The sequence below is a fragment of the Symphalangus syndactylus genome, chromosome 2, assembly GCF_028878055.3.
Source record: "Symphalangus syndactylus isolate Jambi chromosome 2, NHGRI_mSymSyn1-v2.1_pri, whole genome shotgun sequence".
Lineage (NCBI taxonomy): Eukaryota > Metazoa > Chordata > Mammalia > Primates > Hylobatidae > Symphalangus > Symphalangus syndactylus.
In genome coordinates, this window is record NC_072424.2 from 108,068,479 (window position 1) to 108,088,108 (window position 19,630).

At 37.4% G+C, this 19,630-nt stretch overlaps 1 protein-coding gene across 1 annotated transcript in view; it reads right to left on the reverse strand.

The window, feature by feature from the left end:
- The window catches only part of SAMD3 (sterile alpha motif domain containing 3), a 178,443-nt gene extending 165,980 nt beyond the window's left edge, over positions 1–12,463 (reverse strand). The window contains exon 1 of the mRNA XM_063621950.1: positions 12,407–12,463. The gene's annotated coding sequence lies outside the window, so the exon portion shown is untranslated. The remainder of the gene's footprint in view (positions 1–12,406) is intronic.
- Positions 12,464–19,630: the final 7,167 nt, after the last annotated feature.

Here is a 19,630-nt window from a genome sequence, read left to right on the forward strand (position 1 = left end):
CAGAATCTATGTGGAACTTAAACAAATAGCCCATTAAAAAGCAGGCAAAGGACATGAACAAAGATTTCTGATAAGAAGATATACAAGAGGCCAACATAGGAAAAAATGCTCATCGTCACTAATCATCAGAGAAATGCAAATTAAAATCATAATGAGATACTATCTCACACCAGTCAAAATAGCTATTATTAAAAAGTCAAAAAATAACAGATGTTGGCAAGGATATGAAGAAAAGAGAACACTTACACACTGCGAGTGAGATGTGAAGTAGTTCAACCCTGATGGAAAACAGTATTGAGATTTCTCAAAGAACTAAAAATAGAACCACCATTTGACCCAGCAATCCCACTGCTGAGTATCTGTCCAAAGGAAAATAAATTGTTTCATCAAAAAGACACCTGCACTTGTATGTTTATCTCAGCAGTATTCACAATTGCAAAGACATGGAATCAACCTAAGTGACCATCAGTGGTGGGTTCGACAAGGAAAATGTGATACATATGCACCATGGAATACTATGCAGCCATAAAAAAGAATGAAATAATATTTTTTTTGCAGTAACATGGATGCAGCCAGAGGCCTAAGTGAACTAATGCAGTAACAGAAAATCAAGTACCACAAGTTACCACTTATAAGTAAGAGCTAAACAATGGGTACATGTGAACATAAAGATGGAAACAATAGATACTGGAGGCTTTAAAATTTGAGGGGGCAAGGGTTGAAAAACTACCTGTTGGGTACTATGTTCACTGTTTGGGTGGCGAGTTAACTACAAGCCCAAGCCTCAGCATTATGCAATACACCCATGTAACAAACTGCACATGTATCCCCTGAATCTATAATACAATAATACTGAGTACCACATATTACTGTTCCTAGAGGTGATCAACTGTGTGCCTGCCCTGGGGGACTCACTGAACATTGCTCTCTTCAGTACCTTTCCTGCCTCTCTTGTTCAGGGGCAGCATGTCTCCTCTAAGCAGGGGTCCTCTTCACTTTGTCTTTCATCTCCAGAATCACAAATCACAATCTTTTCTGTTTCACATCACAGTACAGGAGAAAAAAATAGATACCCTCACACCACATATGGCCAACGACATCCAAATTATTCTTCTACGTCTGATCTCTCTGTTGAGGTCTGAACTAAAGCAGCTAGTGTCTATTGTAATGGAGCCAATATCTCCATTTAGGTACCTAATAGGCAACTTAAACTTAACGCGGCCAAAAGGTTAACTCTATATTCCTCCTCAATCTCAACATTTTCCTCTCCCAGGCCTTTCCATGAATAGAAATAAATGTATTTATTTATAGAAACTCATTTACCCAGTTGATCAAGCCAAAAAGTTTGGAGTCAAAATCAATTTTTTCTCTTTATTTAAAATCCACATACAATTCATCAGTGAGTTATGTTGGCCACACATGCAAAAACACATCTGGAATCCATCTGCTTCCTTTTTCTCCACTGCTTTACCATCCCAGTCCAAAATTCCACCACCATTCACCTAACTTGCCTCTTAACTCCTGTCCCAGTTTTCACTATCGCACCTATATATACTTTATTGGCCTGGTAATCTTTTAAAACAATATATAAAATCATGTCACCTCCATTCTGAATATATTCTACATTTTAATTCTTTATTTTGTATGTGTGTTGCAAGTCTATCTTCCAGTTTTTTTCGTGTTTTTATTAAGTTTTGATTAATATAAAGTTTTAATTTTAAAGCTTTTGAATTTATAAATATTTTCATTTAAGTTTGTCATTTTTGTTTTTTCTTTAATAAATTCTAACTTGAGTGTATAAACATTTATCTACATTTTCTCTTATATGTTTAAATGTTTTCCCTTTCAAATGTAAGTTTTAAATTTCCTGGGACTGATTTTTATGTAGTATATGAGGTACATGTCCAACTTTTTTCTTATACGGTTAAACAATGGTTTTGTCAACATTGTTGAACAGTCCTAATTTTCCCATTGATCTGAAGTGCCACCCAGGCTGAAGTGCAGTGATGCGATCTTGGCTTACTGCAACCTCCGCCTCTTGGGTTCAAGCGATTCTCTTGCCTCAGCCTCCTGAGTAGCGGGGACTACAGACGCATGCCACCATACCCGGCTAATTTTTGTACTTTTAGTAGAGACAGGGTTTTGCCATGTTGGCTAGGCTGGTCTCGAACTCCTGACATCAGGTGATTCACCCGCCTTGGCCTCCCAAAGTGCTGGGTAAAGTGCCAAATTTGTTCATAAATCAAGTTTCCATAAATGTATAGATTAGTCGTAGGGCTTCTCTCTTTAGTTCCATTGAACACATTCTCTATGTCTATGCTAATATTACACTTTCATCTTAGTTGCTAGAGCTTTATAACTTTTTACTGAAGTTAAAACAAATCTCTCCACTTACTCTTTTGCTTTATTAGAGTTTTGGCTCTTTTCCAGACTCTTGGAATTCAGTGCATAGAATCACCTTACTAAGTTCCATGAAAAAAAATTATGCCGAAATTTTAATTTTATCCAAACTTTAAGTCGAGATTATAATTGATATTTAAAAAACTATATTGAGTCTTTCTAAAAAGATGGCATATCATTCCACTTATTTAGGTATTTTATCTTTCAATAAATTTCTGTAATTTTTCCCCAAAGTGCTTACATATTTTAATGATTTTTACTTGCTACTATAAACACTAAAATTACATTTTCTTCCTTTTTTTTTTTTTTTTTTTTTTTTTTTGAGACAGAGTCTCACTCTGCTGCCCAGGCTGGAGTGCAGTGGTGCAATCTTGGCTCACTGTAGCCTCTGTCTCTTGCATTCAAGCGATTCTCATGCCTCAGCCTTTCAAGTAGCTGGGACCACATGTGTGCATCACCATGTCCAGCTAACTTTTCGTATTTTTAGTAGAGATGGGGTTTCACCATGTTGTGCAGGCTGGTCTTGAACTCCTGAGCTCAGGCAATCCACCCACCTCAGCCTCCCAAAGTGTAAAATTACATTTTCTATTTGTTGCTGGTATATAGAAATGAAGTAGATTTATTTATATTGATTTTATTTCTAACAACACTGCTAAACTCTTATATATCCTAATATTTTTCTATATATTCTTTGGGTTTTCTGTGTAGACTTTCAACTGTATCATCTAAAGAATTATAGTATTTGTTCTCAATTTTAAAAACTGAATTCTTTGACTTATTTTTTGCTTGTCATACTACCCTGTCTATAATCTCCAGAACAATGTTGAACAGAAATTGTGATAGGAATAATAATTTTTCCTGATTCTAAAGAGAATGTTTATATTATTTTAGAAAAATGATAGCAGTAAGGCCTTTGTAGATTCCCTTTTGCATGTTATGGACATTCTATTCTACCAGTTAGATAAGAATTTTAGTCAAGAATGGACATTAAATTTTGTTAAATATCTTTCCTGAGTCTGTAAAGAAGGTCATATGGTTTTTCTCCTTTCAGATATTATTGGGATGCAATGTGTTGATTGATCTGCTGATATTCAAACAACCCTGAAATCTTGGAATAAATACAACTTGGCAATCTCATCTTTTAAAATAAATTGCTAATGTGCTAATATTGCCAATGCTAATATTTTGTTTAGGACTTGTCCTAGTCTGTTTGGGCTTCTATAACAAAACACCAAAAACTGCATAGCTTACAAACAAAATAAATTTATTTCTCCCATTTCTGAATACTTGGAAGTCCAAGATCAAGATGGCAGCAGATTCAGTGTCCAGTGAGAGCCAGCTTTCTGGTTCATAGATGATGCCTTACAATGTGTCCTCACATGGTGGAAGGAAAAGGCAGTCCTCTAGGATCTCTTTTATAAGGACACTAATCCCACTGATCTAGTTACCTCCCAGAAGTTCCACCTTCCAATACTATCACACTAAGGATTAGGTTTCAACGTATGAATTGGGTAGGGAGGGTCCAAACATTCAGACCATAGCAGGACATTTTTACTCAAAAAATATTTACCCTATCAACTATTCTTGGATTATTTAAGCACTAAATCAATCACTGTCTAAGCAGACAAATATAGGACCATTTTAGACTTGCAAGAGGGTGAAATTTAAAACAGGAAATTAAATTTATTACAAAGTTGTTAGGAGAGTTAGAGGAACAAAAAGGAAAGATTAATTACCCAATGAAGGTAAATGAGGGTTAGAGAAGCAAAAGAAAAATGATGTTGGCCGGCAGCGGTGGTTCACACCTGTAATCCCAGCACTTTGGGAGGCCGAGGCGGGTGGATCACGAGGTCAGGAGATTGAGACCATCCTGGCTAACATGGTGAAACTCTGTCTCTACTAAAAAATACAAAAAATTAGCCGGGCGTGGTGGTGGGTGCCTGTAGTCCCAGCTACTTGGGAGGCTGAGGCAGGAGAATGGCGTGAACCTGGGAGGCGGAGCTTGCAGTGAGCCGAGATTGCCCCACTGCACTCTAGCCTGGGTGACAGAGCGAGACTCCATCTCAAAAAAAAAAAAAAAAATGATGTTACCTAATGCCTATGTTTGCTATGATTCTGAGGCTGCTGTAGCTGGAAGGAAGTTGACTAAGCAGTTACTTTTCTTTTTTTTTTTTTTTTTATTATACTTTAGGGTTTTAGGGTACATGTGCACAATGTGCAGGTTTGTTACATATGTATCCATGTGCCATGTTGATTTCCTGCACCCATTAACTCGTCATTTAGCATTAGGTGTATCTCCTAATGCTGTCCCTCCCCCCTCCCCCCACCCCACAACAGTCCCCGGAACGTGATGTTCCCCTTCCTGTGTCCATGAGTTCTCATTGTTCAATTCCCACCTATGAGTGAGAACATGCGGTGTTTGGTTTTTTGTCCTTGCGATAGTTTACTGAGAATGATGGTTTCCAGTTTCATCCATGTCCCTACAAAGGACACGAACTCATCATTTTTTATGGCTGCATAGTATTCCATGGTGTATATGTGCCACATTTTCTTAATCCAGTCTATCGTTGTTGGACATTTGGGTTGGTTCCAACTCTTTGCTATTGTGAATAGTGCCGCAATAAACATACGTGTGCATGTGTCTTTATAGCAGCATGATTTATAGTCCTTTGGGTATATACCCAGTAAGCAGTTACTTTTCTACTAAGCACCTACTCTCACAGGTGGCTGCCACCACGACAGCTAAATCTACCGTGGCTGGTTGAACTGACAGAAATTAGAAACAAATTGCTTCTATTCCTCTAACTGTCCAGTCTCTTGTCAGTGCCTCACATTAGCAGGAACAAACAGGAAGCCAGATGGCAAGGAGATTATGAAATATAGTTTGCAGACTTCCAGCCCCAAAGATAAGTGTATACAGGGCAAGTATGGAGTAGAGAGAAAACATTACACATCACGGTATCAAGATTTATGCTAACCTTATAGAATGAGACCGAGAATATTCTTTCTTTTTCTATTCTTTGAAAGAGTTCAGGAACATGAAACTATTAATTAATATTTGCCACTTCTCAAAAGAAGACATTTATGCAGCCAAAAAACACATGAAAAAATGCTCATCATCACTGGCCATCAGAGAAATGCAAATCAAAACCACAGTGAGATACCATCTCACACCAGTTAGAATGGCCATCATTAAAAAGTCAGGAAATAACAGGTGCTGGAGAGGATGTGGAGAAATAGGAACACTTTTACACTGTTGGTGGGATTGTAAACTAGTTCAACCATTGTGGAAGTCAGTGTGGCGATTCCTCAGGGATCTAGAACTAGAAATACCATTTGACCCAGCCATCCCATTACTGGGTATATACCCAAAGGACTATAAATCATGCTGCTATAAAGACACACGCACACGTATGTTTATTGCAGCACCATTCACAATAGCAAAGAGTTGGAAGCAACCCAAATGTCCAACAACAATAGACTGGATTAAGAAAATGTGGCACATATACACCATGGAATACTATGCAGCCATAAAAAATGATGAGTTCATGTCCTTTGTAGCGACATGGATGAAACTGGAAATCATCATTCTCAGTAAACTATCACAAGGACAAAAAACCAAACACCGCATGTTCTCACTCATAGGTGGGAATTGAACAATGAGAACTCATGGACACAGGAAGGGGAACATCACACTCCGGGGACTGTTGTGGGGTGGGGGGAGGGGGGAGGGACAGCATTAGGAAATATACCTAATGCTAAATGACAAGTTAATGGGTGCAGCAAAACAACATGGCACATGGATACATATGTAACAAACATGCACATTGTGCACATGTACCCTAAAACCTAAAGTATAATAATAATAAAAAAAAAATATTTGCCAGAACCAATTGATAAACCATCTCGTCCTGGTGTTTTCTTTCTATAATGATATTTTAAGCTACTGATTAAAGTTTTAACTGTTAATTCACTACTGAGGTTCTATTTCTAAAATGTGACAAAGGATGTGGATGATCTAGCTATTGTTCTGACTTATTCTCTCATTCTCTCTGTTTCCTAGCCTTTTTGAATCATTTTAATACATTTTTCCTGTATTTTTTATGCTTCTGGACACACTTTCACGTATCTGAAGCATTCTGTGATATTTATGAATTCACAAAGATCAGACTTTATACACATATCTAAACTTACACATGGAGTGAAAAAGGAAGCATTCCCTAAATGTGAGAGATTATACGTGGGGTGAATGCAGTTGTGAACAAGGCTCACAAGGGCATGAGATCTGTGCAGGTCCACAGGGCCGTCCCTTGCACTGTAATGCTCTGCTGTTGCTGTCTTGGAGTTTTTAATTTTTGAACAAGAGGTCCCACATTTTTATTTTGCACATGTCTCTGAAAATTACGTAGCTGATCTTTTTGTGAGTATTGGGAGAGATAGATTTGGAGTTAAGCTTTTTCTTCTTTTCTTTGTAATTAACTGTGAAAATAAGAGTTCTTCAAAGACCTATTAATGTTATTATTCAAATATTCTTCAACAGAAGAATTAGAATATTGATTTAAGAAACTTAGGCTTATAATTTAATAAAGAAAAATTGGGCTTAATATTTAGGTGGACTGTCCCACAAACCATGGGGAAAATAGAGAATTTACTTTTGAAAATCAAATAACTATGATCCTCCCTTCATTTTTATAGAATTTTACTACAGAATTAATTTAGGTCAATTGGTTGCTAATGGTTATGTCTACAAGTTAGAATAAGCTTTTAAAAGCTTTGGTTACAAAATGTAGTAGGCCCACACTTTATTTAAGTTAATCATGATAATCAGTGTTTTTGTATAAGTAGATAGATGCCGGTCTGAGAGGGTTTAGCATCTATAGAAGTTGAGACAGTTGTTTTAGAACCAAAGATTGTAAAAAACCGGTTCGTGCATAGCCAGTTAAGACCTGTGCTTTCATAATATCTTTTGACATAGAGATGTGGCCAAACATGAGTCAGAAGAGTTTCATCTCACAGGTAGTCTGAGGGCCTCCCATCAAATATTTTAAACTTAAGTTTTTAAAGAACACCCATCATTGGTTAAATGTAGATACCATATAATCCTGGAAGGTTTCTCTCACATTCTGACGCACATCTGGCCTCTCTGATCAAACAAGGTTTTGCTTGACCTTTACTTTATTTGTTTGGGTTTGTTTGGTTTAGCTCTGTTAGTCTTGACTAAATCAGAAACTGGTGTGCATGACTAAGAAATTCCTGGGGTATGAGGGACAGCTTCTCTCTCCAGGAAGTTATAATAATCTTGGAAGGTTTTTAGATGCCTATAAATTCTGGAGAGACTCGAGGTCCTCGTTGTAACTCAACCTCCTCAGTTTGGCAAGTTCATAGAATTCCATTCCACTCCACTCCACTCCACTCCATTCCATTCCATTCCATTCCATTCCATTCCATTCCATTCCATTCTTTTGTGTGTGTGTGTAGGAAATGTCCTTGGGGAGAAAACTCATCTGTAGGCCAACCAAGAAGGCTGGGCCATCCTGGAAATAGCATAATACTCAATTTTGATGGTAACACATTGGACCTTATAAAAGATGAATGAAATGAATTTCTGGGCTAGTGAGTAGTTTCTAGATAACTAGATTAGGACTCTGGAACAAGGGAAGGATAAAGTCTGCCTCAAATCAAGGGGAAAATTTTTTCAGTGAGAAATGAATTGACCCCAATATAGAAGTAAATCAGGACACTGAAACACTTCTTAGATACTGATTCACAATTGCCATTTTGACCTACCTCCGCATAAAAATGGTCCAAGCTACTTGGGAGTGAGAGTTATAAATCTACCTTTCATATGTAAAATATCAAAATTAATATAACAATAGCTGAAATTTATTGAGAATGAGTGCACGGTGTTCTTTAATGAAATAATTCATAATTCTCTTTAAGACTCATGAAACAGGTATAATTATTATCCTTATTTTAATGAAAAAGAATCAGAGAATTTAAATAACTTCACCAAGTTAGTGAATGGCAAAATCAACACTCATATTTGATCTCTGATAATAAGGTTTGGCTACAACTTTCAGCAGTCTTATTACATAATTTTGACCCTAGTGAGAAGACAGCCTTCTCCAAGTTCATTGGGCTAGAGACAGAGTATTTCAAGCATTGTAGTCATAAATTAAAAAAAAAAGATGCATGTAGAGTACTTGATATAATCTCTTGCATAGTATAAACAGTCAGAAAATACTACTACTTACAATGTGGGGAAACTAGAATGTGAGGCATAAGAGCATAAATGTTAGATTCCAAATTCTGCGTTTATAACCCAGCTCTAGCTTGTATGACTTTCAGCAAGTTTCACTTTCCTTATCTGTAAAGTGGGTATAATAATATCCCCCACTTCACAGGGCTTTTGTGGGAAGCAGATTAGATGGTATTATATTTAATATCATGGCACACAAAATATGCTCAATAAATTGTAGCTACTGTTGTTGAATCCATTATTATTGTTGTTGCTTTTAAGTCCACAAAGTCAATGCTAGTGCTTTTAAAATCATTGATATCAGCAACTACAGAGTAAAAAAATCAGAACAAGTAGCACAGGTGTGGTCCTCTTGAGGTGCTTAAGTCATAGCACATCTAGCCACCAAGCAGTGGAAGTGAAAACAGCAAAAAGTCTAACAGCAACCAAGAAGGATGAATTTCCTGGCACCTTGCCAGAGGAAAGAAGTAAACTTGAAGGACTTGGGACACCAATTATTTTGCTGAGTGGAGAGTCAGAATCCATTTTCACTGCCATTGCATTTGTTAACTGATGTCCTTGACTGTCCTCTGCTAGTATCCTGTGCCATTGGGAGGTAAAAGCTCCCTATCTAACACCTTTTTAATTGTATATTTCAGCCTTCCCAGTTTTCTCCCTCCAGCTCAGAAAGCAATCACTTACTAATATCATATGAAGAGAGAGAGAGGGAGAGAGAGAAAAAAACCTTTCTGCAATTTACAAAATTGCAGGTAATTCTGTTATTCAATTAAGATAATACCTGTTTCTGTCTGAGCATAACATTTCATTCCAAATCCAAACCCCAAATGGGCTGCAGATGCATAGAAAAATAAAAGAAGAATCGTGTACACTCATGGTTTCTCTATTCTTAGAGAATAATATTCTCCCAGAATTTTCTAGCATGCCTATCCATTTGAAACAGAATCCGTTTCAATTGTTTCAAAGAATGCAAAATATCATCACCGTAATTGCTTCCACATCTTTATGAACGTTGTAATATCTGTATTGCAAATATAATCTTAGTAATCCTATACTGCATTGCCTTTTCAGAAGATTTCATTTCATATATGGTGAGTTTTAGAACCCTCATAAGGAGAATTTTTATTGATAGAAATGCTTTCTATATTTTATTTTATAATTAACCAAAGGAATAATTGGCTTTCCAAGGTTAATTATCTCTGTCTTCTAAAAATACTTTCTGGTTAATGAAAATATTTAAATTCTTTTTGTTTAAAGAAAGCAAGGCACAACATGCCACATTATAACAAAATTCAACACATTGTACATAGATGTAGTTTTGGTTCTGAGCTGGGGAACACAATTTCCTTGAATGTTATAGTTTTTATATTCTATTTTAGTGCTATAATTTTTCCAAGCAATAAATAATGTACTTCTATTGAATTCAAAATTACAGTAAATGTGCTCTCTGCAGATAATTTAACACCTGTGTATTTCTATGCCCTACAACTGTAGACTGCATATTTCAGAGGCTTAAGGATCTGAATTATATTGCAAAAATAATGAGCCGAAGACTGATCGTAAATGTATATTTATTAACATAGCCACTAATTTTTTCTACTGCAGAGAATAAATGCATCCTCCAGTGTGAGACCCTCAATAACTACAGCAATATGTTGGATTTAGTAGGTTTTGATTTTTCAATGATTAAAACTGAAATCACAGCTAATACTCTTTTTCGGGGGATTAAGCAGGGAGAGTGTCAGTACCAGCCCAATGCGAGGGCACTGGCGAGGTGTACCTTGGATGTATGACTGCAGCGCTGGGGAGGGCTGAATAGAGAGTAAAGCTGAGCCAGGGCCCTGACAAAGAACCACACATACCGTGCACCACCTCACCTCCTCCCCTAAATCGTGCACCTACGGAGGGGAGGAGCTACATTTAAAAAGGATCTTGAATCTTTTATTATAATTGAGCCTTTTCTACTGTGAATATAGATTTTATCCATCCAGCTACCAAAATAGTGTATGGTCAGAATCAAAACATATTAGGACTGAAAGTTTATTTAGAAAGCACTTACATTTTATGAAAGAGGCATTTTATGAGAGATGAGGACATAGGGGCCTGGAGAGGTTATTGCCCTCCTGAAGGCACAGGAAAGGAGGGGTTCCACCAGCCCACGGCTGCCTGGTCGCTGTTGCAGCCACTCTCATGGTTCTGTGTGCCCATAGAGCAGTATTCTGAAGTTTCCTAAGAAAGTGAGGGGGAAATTTTACAGGCGCGAGGACCCTACATTTTTAAAAAGTTGACTGAGACCAAGAGCAAAGGGAATACCTGAAGTGTTGAAAAAAAATTTGTGAAGATACCTGCCAGACTACTGCTTTCTTTTAGGCCCAGTAGTTGAACAAGTTTAAGAGGACAGTGCAGCAGAGTGGAGGTGGTGGTGCTGAGATGGTCTCCTCTGTCCACATTTACCAGGGCAAAGGATATAAGAGTCTTCTGGGACCAGATGACAGCCATGTTGAGGAGAGGAGCAAAAAGAGCCAAATGAGATGGACTGGAGCAGTTTCGAGTGCTGTCCTAGAGGATCTTCCACACAGGGTATCTGTTTGGTTGGATAGCTAGAGAACCAGGATCCAAGGACTGAGTGACAACTACAGGAATAGATTTCATTCCCCAACAGAAGGGGGGCCTCTGATGAGCCCAAAGAAGTACCAGCGAGAGAAGGAGCCTGCCTGAAACCAGCCCAGAAAGCATCCCTTTGCCTCTCCCCTGCCCCCACTTGCCAGACCTGAGGGGCTGAAACCACAGATAACAAAGAGGGGAGAAACAGTATGAGAAAGAGGCAAGCCACAGCTAACAAACACCTTTTCCTAATGAACAAGTTCTTGCTTCTGTGGCTTGTTGCTAAAAGAGGAAAAGGAGACCTCTTACCCTAAATAAATAGGGAAGTGTTGATTGATGTATTGGACTGGACACATTTCATGTGTAAATCGAGACTTCGTTTTGTAACTTTAAGTGATGGTTGAACTCTCTATTACTTAAGAGTGAGAAGCCAGGAAACTGCCAAGGCTTTTATCAAAAAGAAGAAGGCATTTTCCACTGAAGAAATTTTAAAACAACAATGGGAGACAAAAGGAAAGTAATGCATTGATTCCTGAATCATGCTTGCTCACCATACTGTTACAGGGTGCTCTTTCCTCCTCAGGCCCTTCCTGTCCCTTATCCTTACAGTCCTCCTCAGCCAGAGGTGGAGTCTTTTCTCATTTTAACCATCTATGGGTCCAGGGCCAATCCAGTCTTTGAGTAGGAGACAGTGAAGTAATTTTACCCCATTCAGTCTGGAACTCAGCATCAAGTTATTCTCGTTTTAGTTTGGGCTGTGATTTGCAATTCCCTATTTTAGTTCTGTGCCTTGACTTTTCTTCTTTTTCTTTATTCTTTTAATGATAATTTTTGCTTTTTAAACTTTTTTTCTTTTAAAATCATCCAGCCTAAAATGGCATTGGCTTGTTTTGTTGAAAACTACCTTATCTTGTTGAAGATAGTAATTATAGGCCTTATGTGTGAGTATACATGCACACACACACACACACACACACACATATTTTGTTTGTTTGGGTCCCTGACTTTCATGTTAGACACTTTTTCTCAATAATTTGATGATTTATCTGGCTAGTTATTCTTTTTAAAGAGTCATTTATTAACAAGTTGATGGCAGTCTCATGGTGCATAGCACATGATGGGAACACGAGGAAGTTACACACTCACCCTGAGGATCACCAGCTCTCAGCATCTGTGGGGCTTTTCTTTTGGGTTGTAGCTTCCTAAGAGCAGTGGTTCAGTAGTGGTTCAAACTGTGACTGAGTTAGAATCTCTTGGAGAGCCTGTTAAAACACAGAAGGCCAAGACTCACCGCCAAAGTTGGTGATTGGGTAGGTCTGGGTAGGCTTGCATTTCTAACAAGTTCCCGGCTGCTGAGCGTGCTGTGGGCTTGGGGAGTACACTTTGAAAAGCACTGTCGTGGTGCAGGATTTCTTCATGTTGGCACTATTGACACTTTGTGCTGGGTAATTTGTTGTGTGGTGCTGGCCTGTGTATTTGTAGAATGTTTAGCAGCATCCCTGGTGTCTATCCACTAGATGGCTACCGCCAACAGCCCCTATCCACACACCAGGTGTGTGAAACAAACATGTTTGGAGACATTGTCACATGTTCCCCTAGTGGACGAAATTACCCTACATTGATAACCACTGACTCCTCAAGGAATTCTCTCTCCTGCCTGGAAAATAAAAGTGCAGCTGTAAGCAATCTGGGAGACAAAGGGAAAAGGGGCTTGAGACTCACTATTCAGTTGGTAGACTCTATTAAATTCCCTCACTTTCTGTGTTGCCTTTCACCAATGCCACCTCACTGTCCATTTTCAGCTGTAAATCTCTCCAAAGGTAAATCTGTTCAATAGAGGTAGAAGAGGGCCAGGTTCCCGGAGAGGGGATCTGGGGCGTAACTGAGCTTCACATAAACTTTCAGTCTATCCTCCAGTTTGCAGCTTTGCCCTGAAGTCCTGCTATCAGAGGTACCTACTATCCCAAGATTTAAGTATTTCCAAGATTCACCAGAGCTAAGCAGCTTCCTTCCCTGCAAGGTCACAGTTCTGTTTTCTCTGGTCTGCCAAATCAATTGCTATTTATCCATCTGCTTTCTTGAGTCTAAAGTTTTATTGACATCTCTCATCTCCTGTCATCTGCTCTCCCATTCTCTTTGTTCTTGTAGATTTATGGCTTTTAAGCATTTATTTTCATTTTGGCGTGTTACAGAGGAGCAATAGTAAATGTGTGTTTAATCTGCTACATGTAGCCAGAATTTCCAGCTGCTTATCTGAAACTAGGTTTGGATAAGAGGGAAGGTGGAAAGGACGTAAAATATGTACATTGGAGAGGTGTTATTAATGGTTTTGGTTAAAGAAAAAAATGGAAATTTGAAGGTACAAAAAACACTCTTTTCATGTTTCTTTTGTTCTGCCTAAAGCCCTGATTGTTATATCTTTATCATCTGTTCAATAAAAGCAACATTTGAAACTAACAATATAGCCCTTAAAAGGCTCTGAAATAAAGGGACCTCCAAAATAGACACCTTTAAGCAAGACAGTATTTATAAAAACCCATTATAAATTTCAAATAGACACCTATGTTGGGTTATGATTTATCACTTAAAAACATAGAGATTACAGGTTGCCATTTTACCCACAAAATCAAAGGCATACGTTCTTACCGTTAGACTTTCTCTTTAATTTACTCTTAGATGCAATCTGAAAGTGTTATTTAGGCATTAGTCATACTTGCTCATGCATAATTCCTCTTATTGATGAGAGAGCTCAATTTATGACTTTAAGGGATCAGGTGGGAGTTAGCCATAAGAAGTAACCAAAAAGGATATTGAATTTAATTTAATTTCAATAATTAATAAAATGATAGGTGGAAATTCTTCACAGATAAATATCTGGCTCTGGGAAAGTCACTGGATCTCTCAGGAGTAAAATTCCCTCAATAGGGGAATTGTGAAAAACATAATAGATAAAATAAACTAAGTGTCATATGAACAAAACTTTGACCTGGCATTGGACTTCTTTTGAGTTTTCTACCGGTACAGCTATATGCAATTTTGAAAAATGCTCTCCAGCTGCTTTTAGGAATAAGCAGTGCTTTCTGAATACCAGTACTTTAAAAAGTATTAGTTATCACATACTCACTAAATATGAATTAATATTTCCATTGTATTATGACTTATTTGAATCTTAATACATGGACAAACTACAAGTTCCCTCCTCAAACTATATACTGTATTTTGCTTGTGCTTTCAAGCTAATGAGCACTGAGAATAATATGGTGTTCTTCTCCTTGATTTTCACAGCAATATTTTTTGGCTTATACTGGCATGTTGTGTAACCTATGTGTTTAGATGAAAGTCAATAGAAAATATGGGAGGGAAGCAGTTACAGCCACCATCTTATAGTATGTCAGAAAAATATCATGTAAATATATATATTTCAGAGATACATATATATAAAAGAAGTCAAATGCAAATATGGTTTAGAGTGTCAATGAAAACTTGGAATGGAAGAGTTATATGTGGGAATAATTTTCATAAGAACCTGTGAATGTGGTGGCATAATCACTGGATTAGACATTTGGAGATTGAGTTATGTGACCTTACATAAAGTCATTTGGCCTGTCTGATTTTTAAATCTGTAAAATGAAGACAGTATGTGCCTCTTTCCCAACTCTCAAGAAGTCTATGAGGATTTATGGAGTTAATATATATAAAAGCACTTTATAAGCTATATGTACTACACAAATATAAATTGTTGACAAGAATAGAATCATAGAAAAATAGAACTGATAATATTCATAAGAGGTTGTTTGGTTCATTCACCTGCCTAAGTTATTCAGGATATTAACTTATCTGTAATTCCTTTTATTTGTTTTGGAAATATTTTCATTTTTTCCAAACATTTAAACATTTTGCATAGTATTTTTAATATAAAATGATTTTTTAAATAATTTAAATTATTGGTAAACAGTAATACATCATGTGAATGGTATTTTTCTTATACATATGATATTAATTCTATAACGATGAGCTCCCCAAAGTAGGATCCCCTGATGGACTTGGGGGAATTTGTGACTTCGTGACTTCCATAAAAGGGCATGTGAAAGTGTGTATATATGTGCTAAGGAGTGATTTTCTGGAAAGAAGGTTCATATCTTTCATCACACTCTCAAAGAGACTAAAAGAATGGGATATTAGGGGCCGGGCATGGTGGCTCACGCCAGTAATCCCAGCACTTCGGGAGGCTGAGGCAGGTGGATCACTTGAGGTCAGGAGTTCGAGACCAGCCTGGCCAACCTGGTAAAACCCCATCTCTACTAAAAATACAAAAATTAGTCGGGCTTGATGGCAGGCGCCTGTAATCCCAGCTACTCGCGAGGCTGAGGCAAGAGAATCGCTTGAGCCTGGGAGGCGGAGGTTTCAGTGAGCCGAGATCATGGCACTGCATTCCAGCCTGGGCAACAGAGCAAGGCTGTCTCAAAAAACAAAAAACAAACAAACAAACAAACAAACAAAAGAATGGAATATTAGGAAGAGTGGAAGGAAGGAAGGATAAGAAAATGTGAGAAAAAGAAAAAAGAAGATAAAGGGAATAGAAAACTTAAGCACATTGCTAGAAGTGTGTGCCATAGGTTATTTGTGCTTTTCCAGAAGAACTGAGAAAATGTATTTTGGGCTAAAAAATTTTATAATTAAAAAATAATAACTTAAATTCATGAGGGCCTACTGCATTCAGGTATTGTGATAACAGCTTTAATTCATGTTATACTTACACCTCACAACTACCCCATGAGGTAGGGAAAGACCCACAGTCCCTTTTAGGAAATGCTTGGCCCAAGTGTATGCTCTATTAAGGTGAGTGCACTGGGGTCAGATTTTGGAATTTAGAATTTTTCAATTTTTAGAAAGATATGTTGGTGGCCTTAGCATACATTATACACTATACCCAGGAGGGTCTAAGGGATCATAATGGGATCAAATAAAAGTTTTAAAGAGCTTCACATGAGTTCATTTCCTATAGATCAGATTTTGATGCCGGATGAGTTATGACAAAGCATTTGATTTTCATAGCTTTTAGGATTTTGAAATTGCAGACAAAAGATTGTATACCTGTATTATTATCATTCCCATTTTGTTAACCACAAAATGGCTTTAAGAGGTTGGTTAACAGCTCTGGTTTGCACAGCCAGGAGGTGACAGAGCAGACTGCACATCAGGCCTTCTGACTCCTGGTCTGTGGATTTTTAGAATTTAATGCAGATGGACCAATGAGAAATCCTGAGTTACAATTTGGATGTACTTAGTAGCCACCACCAGCTATTTGCCTTACTCTTCTTACCATTACTATTAGCTATTATTTTCCTGAACACCCATCAGCAACTAGGTGATAAGGGAGTGGGAGAAAGAAGGTAGTGATGGAGCCCAATGCTTTCCTAAAATCCTAAAATCCTGATGGGAAGGCTGACATTCCAGATTTAGATGAACTGATGGCCACTTCATGAGACCCTTCCAAAGAAGAATCACAAAGAGCTCACAGAACATTCATAAAATATTTGTTGGAGGCCTACTACATGTTATTTATTGTTCTAGGCACTGGGAATATAAGTGCATGTATTTTATTATGATATATGATACTATGTATATCTCTCCTAACAGAGGAGATATACATATAACCAAATAATTAAAATACATTGTGATAAATGCTGTAATAGGGTTAATTAGGAAATACTGGGAATGTCAGGAAAGTCTTATACAAAGAAACTGATATTATATTTGGACTTAAAGGATGAGTTGTTTTTGTAGCTAGAGAAACGGCAGAATATGTAGAATGACTGTTCTAAAAATGCACTTTTAATTTCTGCTCTTGACCAAGATGGAATGACAGGGACAGGATTTAGTCCCCACTGGAAGCAACTGGAAAACTGGAAAAACATATACAAAACAGCAGTTCTCAAGACATTGTATGCAGGCAACAAAGGACAGTGATGCTGGAGAGATGAGAAATAAGTAAGGTAAGCCCTATAGTGTCCCAGCTTACTGCTTGGAGAGAGTATTCAGGCTGCAGGCCTATATTCTCAGAGTAAGAAGATTCTCAAAGTAAGGTTCTCAGAGTAAGGAGACAATGTTGATTGACTGGGAAGGCCAAGGTGGCTAAAGGCCACAGAGTAGAATGCCAGAAAAGAGAGAAATACATAGATTGAAAACTATGCAGACCTGTAGTGAGTCTTTAAGTATTCAACTGAGTACTGATCAACACATGCATGTTAGGAAACCACCCAATGCTGGGGGCAAGAATCCAAAGGATTAGAGGCGAAATCCTTGGAGCTCAAATGGAGCCACAACTGGAACTTCTTCCCACCAGCCAGAATGGAAAGCCTCATAATTCAGTGGGCATTTGAGTAGAGTACTCAGAAGAATTTTGCCTCACTAGTACAGCTAAAGTCAGGCCTGGACTATCATTGCTCTGTTTCTGCCTGACAAAGCTCAAGAATATTTATAGAAATCAAATACATATGCAGCAGCCAAGAAGGTAAATTTTACAATGTTTGACATCTAATAAAAAAAGTTTTTTTTTTTAAATTTTTTTATTTTGAGACAAAGTCTCACTCTGTCGCCCAGGCTGGAGTGCAGTGGCAAGATCTTGGCTCACTGCAACCTCCACCTCCTGAGTTCAAGCGATTCTTGTGCCTCAGCCTCCTGAGTAGCTGGGATTACAGGCACACGCCACCATGTTCAGCTAATTTTTGTATTTTTAGTAGTGATGGGGTTTCACTATGTTGGCTAGGCTGGTCTTGAACACCTGACCTCAAGTGATCTGCCCGCCTTGTCCTCCCAAAGTGCTGGGATTATAGGCGTGAGCCACCATGCCCAGCCCATCTAATAAAATATTAATAGGCATGGAAAGACACAGGAAAACAGGGCCCACAAACAGGTAAAGAATAATTAGTTGAAATTAGCCCAGAAATTACATGGATAATCAGTTATTGAAGACATTAAGCTTATTGATAAGGTTGTTAGTTCTGTTATTAAAACAGAACATAGATATTCCATATATTTATGGAGCTAGAGAGAAAATTGAACTGTTAGTTATAGATATGAAGATACAAAAATCGAATTTTTCAATAAAATTATAATGTGTGAGATAAAAAGACAGACTGGATCAATGACAGATTAGGTATTGCAGAAAAAAATGATGAGTGAACTTGAAGACATGGTAATAGAAATTATCCCAAATGAAACTATCCAAGAAGGAAAAAATCCTGAACAAATCAATAAAGCATCAGTGGGTTGTGAGGCAACTTCAAGCAAACTAATACAGGAGAATTTGGAACCCCCACAGGAGAAGAGAGAGGGACGGAAAAACATTTGAAAGAAATAATTACTAAAAACATTTCCTAATGTGATGAAAATTATAAACCTCAGGTCTAAGAATCTTAAAGAACTCCAAGCATAGGAAACATGAAGAAAAGTACGCAAAGACACGTTATAATGAAATTGCTTAAAACCAGTTAAAAAAAGAAAAATTTAAAAGCCAGAAGCGAAAGACACATTAGATACAAAGGAAAAAAGACAAGGAGGAGAGCAGAGTTCTTGATGAAAACAATGCAAACTAGACAACAGTGGAGCAACATCAGGAAATACTGAAAAAACAAAAACAAAACTTTCAGCCTGTAATTTTTTATCCAGGAAAAACATCTTGCAAAAATGAAGGTACATATTAGTTAAAGGAATTAATCACTAGCAGACCCTGCCCTACAAAAAATGTTGAAAGAAGTCTTCCAAGCAAAAGGCAAATGATGCTAGATGGAAATTTGGACCTATACAAAATAATGAAGAGAATAAGAAATGGCATGTAGAAAAATATAGAGACTTTGCTTATTAAATATCTTTAAAATATAATCAATGGCTTGAGGCAGAATTAACAACCAAATATTGTGGGGTTTTAACATGTAAGTTTAACATGTAGAGGTAAAATGCATGAAAGCAGTAGCAAAACAAATAAACAAAAAATACCCAGAAGGGGAAAATTAGAAATAATTGTAGACCTGACATGGCTAAGAAAAGAATCAGTAAACTTGAAGCAGATCAATAAGAAGTTTCCAAAATGAATTGCAAAGAGAAAAAAATAAACACACACACACATACACACACACATGTCCCCCAACACATTAAAAGATTGTGGAGAATATAAAAATGGAATAATACAAACTATTCAATCAATCCAAAAGGAGGCAGTAAAAGGAAAAAGGCAATAAAGAACAAATGGAAAAAAATGGGAAATAAATATCAAACACATATCTAATAAAACACTCAGATCCAGAATATACAGAGAATTCTCAAAACTCAAACAACTCTCTCCTCTTCAAAAAAAGAAATGCTATTTAA